The following is an 11,843-nucleotide window of genomic DNA, read 5'->3' on the forward strand; positions in this document are numbered from 1 at the left end:
GTAAGGATTGCGATAATTGAGCGTGGTGACTTTGGGTTTAGGATTGAGATGGGGAACTGATATATTTGAGAAACGGACTTAGAAAATATTGATTTGAAAGGCCGATGTAGTATGGAAGTTGAGTTGAGGGAATCTAAGAGTAAAAAGGGTGAGTACATCATAGGCTCGAACTCGGTTAAAATATGGCATTATAAGTAAGAATAAGGGATGTAAATAGCAAATTGAGTTGACATGGATGAATGAAAAGGTGAATAGTGAGAGATAGGTTTAAGTTAAGTGAGCATTTAATGAAGATGATAGGTAAAGCAAATTTGGAGGACAATTTCTTATTTGGTGGGGAGAATGTAAGAACCGCGAATTAATTAACTGATTAATTAACGTAAAATAATAATAATTTAATTGCCCAAAACAGGTTCAAAATTTTAGAATATTAATTAGAAAATATAAATATGATTTTTGGACTCAGTAGATTTTTCTGAGTCAGAAAATGTATTTTCTGCGAAAGATTGAGTAAAATCGCGAACCGGCAGCCGAACCGTTTTAAGTCTGCCCGGTACTGTGCGAGAAAAATTAAAAACAGTGGAAAACCTTAGGAAAATGTTTAAAGTCGAAAACCAGGCGTTAATTTTAAAGGTTTGGCCCAAAAGTGTGCCAAACGGGTTAAAAACGCTAACGGGTTGGACCGGGCCCAAGTTGGGCCCAAGCCCAACATATATATAGGTTCATTAATGAACTCATTCAGCACACCACTCTCATAAACACAACACACACCAGCTGAATTGAGAGGAGAAGGAGAAGAGAGAGCACCATTCACCTACAACTTCAATCCATCATATCTCGAGCTACGGTACTCCGATTCGCGTGCTGTCAGCGACTACGTGAAGCTTTCGTTGAGCCCGTTACTTCTAGCTACCTTGTGGTAAGTTTCTCGAAGTTCTATGTCCAGTTTTTTGCCCTAAGAATTTCGTGTTTTTGAGTTTTGTGTTGAGTGAAATTTTGTGATTTGGGTGTTTAGGTACACTCTAGCACATGATTACTACTGGGTTTTGCCCCAATCATCTTTAGGTAAGGTGAGAAACTCAAATCTCTTTTGGTTATGTGGATTTGATAAACCCTAGGTTGAATTATTATAAATTATGTGTATATAGATTGAGATTGTGATTGTTGGCATTTGATTTGGAGCTTTGGAGTGATTGTTGATGCTTGTTGGAGTTGGTTGGTGACTTGGATTGTGGTTGGAAGCTCAAATTTCACTCAATTTGGGTTTTTGGCATATTGGGAATCGGCCAAGGTATGGTTTCAGTTTTCTCTATGTAATATATAATATTTCTGGACACTTAGGCTAGTGACCCATAGGATAGGTTTGAATTGAATTGGTTGTTGAGTTGTTGAATGATGATTTATGATGAATTATGATGGATTGATGATTTTTGAGTATGTTGATGAATTATGATGTTGAATTTGATAAAACTGGTGTAAAATATTTAGATTGAGATGAAATGAAAGTGATTATGATGCTTGGTATTGAAAGATTTATGATTGATGAATGTGTTGGTGAAGGATTGTTTATAATGTTATATATTTGATAATTGAGGTTGAGAATAATGAAGTATAAAGAAAATTTTGGTATGAATGGTGGAATGTGATACAAAGGGTAGATTTTGATATAAATTGGAGTTTGGAAGGGTTTTGGTTTGATTTTGGTTGAGGATTGTGAAAAATTGAAACTTTGAGAACTTTTGGTACAACTGAAATTTTAGTGAATTTCCATGAATCATATCTTGAGCTACCGTGCTTGAAACTTAATGCATTTTATATCAAATGAACGCAAATTGAACAAGCTTTAAAATCGTTTAGATTTTGTGGAAATCCAAATTCGGTAGAAAAAGATATGATTGTGGAAAGTTTGGTGTCAAAATATAAAATTCTGTAATGTTGCAGAATTTTGTGATTTCTGGTTTGTGTGCGCACGCACACCCCTGTGATTTTTCGAACCTGTGCGCACGAACAACCTTGTGCATACGCACACAGGGGAAGGCCTTCTGTTTAGAGCGCTAGTACAACCTGTGCGCGCACATAACCAACAAAGTTTTACAACCTGTGCGCACCCACAGCCCTGTGCGCATGCACACGTTGGAAGGTGCACTCTGTTTTGGGCGTTCGCACGCCTTGTGCGAGAGAACAGAGTTTGGGAAGTTTTGCATTGTGCGTTGATGAGCGGATAATTTATACCCTTTTTGGCATTATTTTTACATAGTTTTTAGTATGTTTTTATTACTTTTTATTATATTTTTATTAGTTTTTATTCAAAAATTACATTTCTGGACTTTACTTTGAGTTTGTGTATTTTTCTATGAATTCAGGTATTTTCTGGCTGAAATTGAGGGACCTGAGCAAAAATCTGATTCAGAGGCTGAAAAAGGACTGCAGATGCTGTTGGATTCTGACCTCCCTGCACTCGAAGTGGATTTTCTAGAGCTACAAAAGCCCAATTAGCGTGCTCTTAATTGATTTGGAAAGTAGACATTCTGCACTTTTCAGCAATATATAATTGTCCATACTTTGCTCGAGATTTGATGGCCCAAACTGGCGTTCAAAGTCAGCCTAAAACATCTTGGCGTAAAATGCCCAAACTGGCACCATAATTAGAGTTAAACGCCCAAACTGACACCAAAGCTGGCGTTTAACTCCAGGAACAGCCTAAGCACAAAAAAGCTTCATTGCTCAGCCCAAGCACACACCAAGTGGGCCCCGGAAGTGGATTTCTGCACTATCTGCACTTAGTTACTCATTTTCTGTAACCCTAGGCTACTAGCTTAGTATAAAAACTACTAGTAGAGATTTATTTTCAGTCCTTTTATCTTTGATCATTTTGTACACGTTTGGAGGCTGGCCTCACGGCCATGCCTAGACCTTTTCACTTATGTATTTTCTACGGTGGAGTTTCTTCACCCCATAGATTAAGGTGTGGAGCTCTGCTGTTCTTCATGAATTAATGCAATTACTACTGTTTTTCTATCCAATTCACGCCTACTTCTTTTCCAAGATATACTCTCGTACTTAATTCAGTTAAGTCAGAATGGAGGGTGACCCGTGACAATCACCTAATCTTCGTTACTCGCTTAGCCAAGGTCGCGTGCCTGACAACCACAAAGTGATCTACATGATGTTCAACGTAGTCATTGGACGACAGCTGGAGTATATTCTCTTGGGTCTCTAATATGAGATTAGAACCTTCGTGGTATAGGCTAGAATTATTGGCAGCCATTCCTGGGATCCGGAAAGTCTAAACCTTGTCTGTGGTATTCCGAGTAGGATCCAAGATCCGGAAAGTCTAAACCTTATCTGTGGTATTCCGAGTAGGATTTGGGAAGGGATGACTGTGATGAGCTTCAAACCTGTGAATGTGGGGGACAAGTGACAGTGTGCAAAAGGACAATGGTCCTATTTCGACGCTAGTGGGAACCGACAGATGATTAGCCCTGCGGTGACAACGTAGATGGATTTGTTTTCATCCGAGAGGATCATACAACTTGCCATGGAAGGAGGTAACACATGGTTGGAAGAAGGCAATAGGAAAGCAGAGGTTCTGAAGCAACAAAGCATCTCCAGACGCTTATCTGAAATTCCTACCTATGAATTACATAAGTATTTCTATCCTATTTTATATTTTATTTATCTTTTAATTATCAAAACCTTATAAACATTTGAATCTGCCTGACTGAGATTTACAAGGATGACCATAGCTTGCTTCAAGCCAACAATCTCCGTGGGATCGACCCTTACTCACGTAAGGTTTATTACTTGGACGACCCAGTGCAACCCAGTGCACTTGCTGGTTAGTTGTGCGGAGTTGTGAAAAAGAGTTGAGATTAAGATTGTGCGTACCAAGTTTGGGGCGCCATTGTTAGAGATCACAATTTCGTGCACCATGCGTACGCACACCTCTATGCGTACGCACAGGTTTTGAAAATCTCTCTGGGCGTGCGCACGCACACCCCTGTGCATACGCACATGCCCTATTTGTCAAACTAAGTTCTTGTTTTTAACTGTTTCACCTTTCCAACAAGTTTGTAAGTTTCTGTGACATTGTTTTAAGACTCTTGGGCTTATTTTTGGGTATCATAATATGGGAAAGATCCTAAGAGATTTTATTTGGTATTCCTTTGAAAATTTAGGAAACGGAGGCTTAGGTTTCTGGTGTACTGAGGATGGGTTTGGTGGACTGCAAAAGGAGAAAGATATATGAATTGAGAACTAATGAACTAATGAGTTCGGAAATAAAAGTTATGAATTGGCAGTGGTTGAGATGAGTCGAGGACTTGGAATGAAATGATGGATCCATGATATACTGAAAAATGTTTTCTGAAAACCACTGATGTATCATTTTTATATTGAGATTGTTGAGACGCTATGCGCCCGGTGATGCGTGAGCATCTTGTCTATCTTTTCCTAGTGAATTTGAATCTAATTTGTTGAGTTTAATTAAGAATTAATTATATTTTAACCACTATGGATGCTATTTTGAGTTTTGTGCAATTTTATTTATTTTAGGTAGCATTCGGATGGAATTGATGAAGTTTCTGCAGAGAAAGAGAAGAAGCCAAGGAGATGACCAGCGAATACCGACGCGGACGCATGGCTCACGCGACCGCGCGGAATAGAGGAAATCGCAATGACGCGATCGCGTTCCTGACGCGACCGCGTGGACTAGAATCTGCACAAATGACGCAAACGCGTGGACGATGCGGACGCGTCACATGAGCGATCTACAAAATTAACAAAAAACGCTGGGGGCGATTTATGGGCTGTTTTGACCCAGTTTCTAGCCCAGAAAACACGGATTAGAAGCTGCAGAATGGACAATTCAATTGGTCCCCATCCATCCATTGAAGATTTGATTATTTAAATTAATTCAAATTTAAATTCAAATTCTAATTCTAGGAAAAGATATTATTTTAATTTTTAGTTTTAGATATTAGATTTTAAATTAATTAGGATTAGTTATAAAAAGGGGAGACTTCTCTCCTAGTAGAACGGACCATTACAGAGATTCCACAACATTATTCCACACAAATTTACATTTTCATATTCCATGAGCAACTAATCCTCCATTGTTAAGGTTAGGAGCTCTGTCTATTGTATGGATTGATAATATTATTTTTCTATTTTAATTCATGTTTTGATTTATATTTCAATAATTGTTTTCGTTCTTTATTTTATGAATTTGGGTGGAACGGAAGTATGACCCATGTTCTATTTGAGTTCTTGTAAAACTTGGAAAAGCTCTTTACTTGAACAATAGCTTGAAAACATATTATCCTGGATTTCTAATTGTTTGTATTTAACGGGATACGTGACATATAATCCCTTTATTTTTGGATAATTAGGATTCTTTTGGCATATAAACTAGAATTTGATCATCACCCTCTAATTGGAATTAATTGACCAAGGAATTGGCAGTTGATGAATTTTAGAGGAGACTAGGAAGGTCTAAGGAATTAGGGTCTAGCACAAATAGTTTGCCATGAGTTAAATCTTGCATGATTAAAATAGTTAATAAGAAAAGTCAATTCAGAAAATAGATAACTCTGAAACCTTAACTGCCTTCTCCATATATTATTCCCAATTTAATTACTCACCCTTCTTTAATATTTTTGATATTGTTTAATGTCTTTTATATTGCATCTCAACACCAATTTCAGTTTGTCTAACTAATCCTATCAAACGCTATTGTTGCTTAATCCATCAATCCTCGTGGGATCGACCCTTACTCACGTTAGGTATTACTTGGTACGACCCGGTGCACTTGCCGGTTAGTAAGTGTGGTTGTAAATAACCGCATCAAGTTTTTGGCGCCGTTGCCGGGGATTGATTGTAATTAATAACTACTCGTTGTTTGATTGCTTAGATTAGATAATTTTTTTATTTTTTTTATTATTATTATTTTTTTTATTTTGCATTTTTTTACGTAAATATTTTTTTCTTTTTTCTTCTCTTTACGTTTATTTTTCTTTTTTTTTTTATTTTCCCTTTCGTTTACGTTATCCCCCCCCTTTCCGTACTTTTTTTCTTTTATTAAAAAAATAAAATAAAATAAAAAATATATATTTAAATAAATAAAATAGCCCAAAAAAAATTTATTTCTGAATTTAAGTTTGGTGTTACCCAGTTAATTTTATTTTTCTGTTTATTTTTTTCTTTTAAAATTTTCGAATTTATTTATTTATTTATTTAGTAGTTTTATTTTATTATTGTACACAGGTTACCTCACAGGGACTTCTCTGCACTCTGACGTAGAGAGTCCCATTTTTTCTTGTTTTCTGCTTGTGTATGCGCAGGAACAGAGACAAAGAATATCTCTTAGACTTTGATCCTGAACCTGAGAGAACTTTCAGGCGACGTTTACAACAAGCAAGACTTTGCAAGACTGCAGAATCCACTATGGCAAATAATAATGCTAATGCCAATGTGGTAAATCCGAATGGGGATGATCAACAGAGGAGAGTGCTTGGCTCTTATTCTGCTCCTACTGCAGATCTCTATGGAAAAAGCATTGTGGTACCTCCTATAACTGCAAACAACTTTGAGTTGAAGCCACAATTGGTCACCCTGATGCAACAAAACTGCCAGTATCATGGACTTCCTCATGAAGATCCAAATCAATTTATTTCTGATTTTCTGCAGATATGTGATACTGTGAAGACAAATAGAGTAAACCCAGAGGTGTACAAACTCATGCTTTTCCCATTTGCTCTGAGAGATAAAGCAAAGCTATGGCTAGATTTCCAACCAAAAGAGAGTTTGAATACTTGGAAAAAGGTTGTTACAGAGTTTCTCACAAAATTTTTTCCACCAAAGAAGCTGACTAAGCTTAGGTTGGAGGTTCATACCTTCAAGCAGAAGGAGGGTGAAACTCTTTATGAAGCTTGGGAGAGATACAAGCTACTAACTAGGCAATGCCCTCCAGACATGTTTTCCAAGTGGACCCAACTGGATATCTTTTATGAAGGCTTAGGAGAGATGTCAAAAATGAGCCTAGACACTTCTGCAGGCGGTTCATTGTACAAGAAGACACCAGAGGAGACTATTGAGTTGATTGAATTGGTTGCAAGCAATCAATATTTATATTCATCTAACAGGAATCCTGTGAACTTTGAGACCGCTCAAAAGAGAGGCGTGCTGGAAGTAGAAGCCGTTAATGCTCTTCTTACTCAGAACAAGCTCATGTCTCAGCAGATAAATCTACTTACTTAACAGATGGGTGGCATGCAAGTCTCAGCTATCAACACTCAAAATCCACCCCAAGATACCTCCTATGACATGGCAGGTAACTTTGTGCAAAATGATAATTATGATTATGCTCAACCCTCTTCTGAACAGGTGAATTACATGGGGAGTGGTCCTAGAAATTCCAACAATGATCCATATTCTAAGACATACAATCAAGGATGGAGGAATCACCCAAATTTTGGGTGGAGAGATCAACCTCAGAGACCTCAGAACTTCAACAATAGTTCTCAGGACGGTTTCTAACAGAACAACTATAATAACCGCCAATTTCAGTCTCAGCAACAACAACCACCTCAGCAGGCAAATTCTAAATCCCAAGAAGATTCTAAGTGGGAGATGATGATGAGTTTCGTGCAAAAAACCAGAGCCTCCATTAGAAACTTGGAGGTGCAAATGGGTCAAATGAGCAAGCAATTACCTGAAAGGTCTTCAAATACATTCCCTGGTGATACAGTGGTGAACCCAAGAGAAGATTGCAAGGCTATCCAATTGAGAAGTGGTAAGGTAGCTGGTTCTGAGACTAAGGTCAATGAAGATCTAGTTGAAAAGGAAGCTCCAGAGGAGAAGAAGGAAGAAGCAGAGCACGCCCCTCCTAAACGTGCAGACAACCCATTTCCTGACTCTCTTGACACTTATCCCACCTTGCCAAAGGCCCCTGAATACAAGCCAAAAATGCCATATCCTCAGAGACTTCAGAAGGCGTCCAAAGAAAAGCAATTCTCTAAATTTTTAGATGTCTTCAAGAAGCTGCAGATCAACATCCCTTTTGCAGAGGCTCTGGAGCAAATGCCTCTCTATGCTAAATTTATGAAAGAGTTGTTGACACACAAGAGGAATTGGAAGGAGCAAGAAACCGTGGTGTTAACCAAGGAATGCAGTGCTATTATTCAACACACCCTTTATGAGAAGATGCCAGACCCAGGGAGCTTTGTCATTCCTTGCACCATTGGAGAAGTCGGCATTCAGAGAGCTTTATGTGATCTTGGAGCTAGCATTAACCTCATGCCACTTTCAGTGATGAAAAAGCTTCAAATTGAGGAGGTAAAACCCACTCGTATTTCTCTTCAACTTGCTGATCTTTCTATCAAATTACCTGTGGGTGTTGTTGAAGATTTACTTGTGAAAGTAGGACCATTTATCTTCCCTGTTGATTTTGTTATATTAGACATGGAAGAGGAGGTAAAACCATCTATTATACTTGGTAGACCCTTTTTAGCTACAGGTAGAGCTCTGATTGATGTGCAAAAGGGTGAATTAACCCTGAGGGTCAATAAAGAACAGGTGGTCCTAAATGTTTTTGAAGCCCTTAAACACTCCAATGATTCTGAGGGGTGTATGAAAATAGATGTTATTGAACCACTTGTTCAAGAAGTACTGGAAACTGAGGTACTTGATGATGTTCTAGATCCTATTTCTGAGTGTGAATTAGTTGAAGTTGATGATTCACCACTCCAAAAGGAGCTGATGAACACGCCAATTAAGGAGGAGGAAGCCCCCAAGCTTGAGCTCAAACCCTTACCCCCTTCTCTGAAATATGTTTTTGGGTGAAAATGATTCATATCCAGTGATTATTAGCTCTTCTCTGAAGCCTGAAGAAGAGGAGGCGCTTATTTCAGTGCTCAGGAGCCATAAAACAGCTCTTGGGTGGACCATTAGTGACTTGAAGGGGATTAGTCCAACCAGGTGTATGCACAAGATCCTTCTTGAAGATGATGCTAAACCAGTTGTGCAACCACAAAGGAGACTCAATCCAACTATGAAACAGGTGGTCCAAAAAGAGGTAATGAAATTATGGGAAGCAGGTATTATTTATCCTATTTCTGACAGCTCTTGGGTAAGTCCTGTGCAGGTAGTTCCCAAGAAAGGAGGGATGACAGTGATCAAGAATGAAAAGAATGAGCTTATTCCTACAAGAACTGTCACAGGATGGAGAATGTGCATAGATTACAGGAGGCTCAACACTGCTACAAGGAAGGATCATTTTCCCCTCCCCTTCATTGATCAGATGCTTGAGAGGTTAGCTGGTCATGCTTTTTATTGTTTTCTAGATGGATATTCTGGATATAATCAAATTGCAGTGGACCCTCAAGATCAAGAGAAGACAGCATTCACATGCCCCTTTGGAGTATTTGCTTACAGGAGAATGCCATTTGGTCTTTGCAATGCTCCAGCAACTTTTCAGAGGTGTATGCTTTCAATTTTTTCTGATATGGTTGAAAGGTTTATTGAAATATTTATGGATGACTTTTCTGTTTTTGGTAATTCTTTTGCATCATGCCTTAAACATTTATCTCTTGTCTTGAAACGGTGTCAAGAATCAAATCTTGTTTTAAATTGGAAAAAATGCCATTTTATGGTTACAGAAGGCATTGTTCTTGGACACCGGATTTCAAGTAAGGGAATTGAGGTTGACAGAGCAAAGGTGGAGGTAATTAAAAAATTACCACCACCAACTAATGTTAAGGCAATTAGGAGTTTCTTGGGTCATGCAGGATTTTATAGAAGATTTATAAAGGATTTTTCTAAAATTGCTAAACCATTGAGCAACCTGTTGGTTGTTGATGTTCCTTTTGTCTTTGATTCTGATTGTCTGCATGCTTTTGAAACTCTGAAAGCAAACCTTACTTCTGCTCCCATTATAACTCCCCCTGACTGGGATTTACCATTTGAATTAATGTGTGATGCTATTGATTTTGCTATAGGAGCTGTTTTAGGACAGAGGCATGGTAAGCTTGTAAATGTCATTTATTATGCCAGTCCTGTGTTAAATGATGCTCAAAAGAATTACACAACTACAGAAAAGGAATTATTAGCTGTTGTGTATGCTGTTGATAAGTTTAGGTCCTATTTACTTGGTTCTAAGGTTATTGTTTATACTGACCATGCTGCTTTGAAGTACCTTCTAACCAAGCAGGATTCTAAACCAAGATTAATCAGATGGGTGTTGCTCCTTCAGGAGTTTGGTATTGAAATAAAAGACAGGAAAGGGTCAGAAAATCAAGTAGCTGACCATCTCTCCAGAATTGAGCCTGAAGCAGGAGTGCAATCACCCACAGCTGTAACTGAGACATTTCTGGATGAGCAATTATTCCTCATTCAGCAGGCTCCATGGTATGCAGACATTGCAAATTATAAGGCCATGAATTTTATCCCAAGGGAGTACAGTAGGCAATAAGTGAAGAAGCTATTGACTGATGCAAAGTACTACATTTGGGAGGAACCATACCTTTTTAAAAGGTGTTCAGATGGAATTATCCAGAGGTGTGTCCCAGATGAAGAAAAATAGCAGATTCTTTGGTACTGTCATGGTTCTGAGTATGGAGGCCACTTTGGTGGTGAGAGGACAGCTACAAAGGTCCTTCAGAGTGGGTTTTACTGGCCGACTCTCTTCAGAGACTCAAGAGCATTTGTAAAGCACTGTGACAGATGTGAAAAAGCAACGAATCTCCCTGCCAACTATGAAATGCCACAGCAGGGGATTCTTGAGGTTGAGTTGTTTGATGTGTGGGGTATTGATTTCATGGGACCGTTCCCACCCTCACATTCAAACAACTATATCCTAGTGGCAGTCGACTATGTGTCCAAATGGGTGGAAGCTGTGGCTTTGCCCACCAATGATGCCAAGGTGGTAATGAGCTTTCTTCAGAGGTATATCTTTAGCCGGTTTGGCGTCCCAAGGACACTCATTAGTGATGGAGGAAGTCACTTCTGTAACAGACAGTTGGACTCTCTTCTGCATAGGTATGGAGTCCGTCATAAGGTGGCAACCCCCTATCACCCTCAGACAAGTGGACAGGTTGAAGTTTCCAACAGGGAGCTTAAGAGGATTCTGGAGAAGACCGTCAATGTTTCAAGAAAGGACTGGTCTAGGAAGCTTGATGATGCTCTCTGGGCATACCGGACAGCATACAAGACTCCAATTGGCATGTCCCCATATCAGTTGGTCTATGGCAAAGCCTGTCACTTGCCAGTGGAGGTGGAGCACAAGGCTTATTGGGCAATCAGGTTCCTGAATCTTGATTCAGAAGTTGCAGGAATTAAGCGGATGCTTTAGTTAAATGAGCTTGATGAATTCAGATATTCAGCCTATGAGAATGCCAAGCTCTATAAGGAGAGAACCAAGCTACTGCATGATAAGAAGATTGCCATCAGAGTCTTTGAGCCAGGACAAAGAGTGCTTCTGTATAATTCAAGGCTCAAATTCTTTCCCGGGAAGCTGAAATCTCGGTGGTCAGGACCGTTTGTGGTTACCAGAGCCTCGCCATATGGTCATGTGAAAATACAGGAAGAAAATTCTGACAGGAAATTTACAGTGAATGGCCAGAGGTTGAAGCACTATCTTGGAGGCGAGATTGACCGCCAGAGGTCCACTCATCTGCTGAACTAGCAGAACTGACCGTCAAGCTAGTGACGTTAAAGAAGCGCTTGTCGGGAGGCAACCCGATAATTTCGTATCCTTCGCCATTTTTTGTAGTAGTTTTTCTTAGTTATTTTGTTTTTATTGAGTTCTTACTAATTCTCTGATCATGCAGCTATGTTCTTCCAGGAAC

General features: G+C 39.0%; 1 non-coding gene across 1 annotated transcript; it reads right to left on the bottom strand.

The window, feature by feature from the left end:
- Nucleotides 1-6,870: 6,870 nt before the first annotated feature.
- LOC112739437 (small nucleolar RNA R71) lies at nucleotides 6,871-6,979 on the bottom strand. The gene has a single exon (XR_003170373.1). It is a non-coding gene; the product is annotated as a small nucleolar RNA R71 (small nucleolar RNA).
- Between the last annotated feature and the right edge of the window lie 4,864 nt (nucleotides 6,980-11,843).

The sequence above is a fragment of the Arachis hypogaea genome, chromosome 13 (assembly GCF_003086295.3).
Source record: "Arachis hypogaea cultivar Tifrunner chromosome 13, arahy.Tifrunner.gnm2.J5K5, whole genome shotgun sequence".
In the NCBI taxonomy this organism is placed as follows: domain Eukaryota; kingdom Viridiplantae; phylum Streptophyta; class Magnoliopsida; order Fabales; family Fabaceae; genus Arachis; species Arachis hypogaea.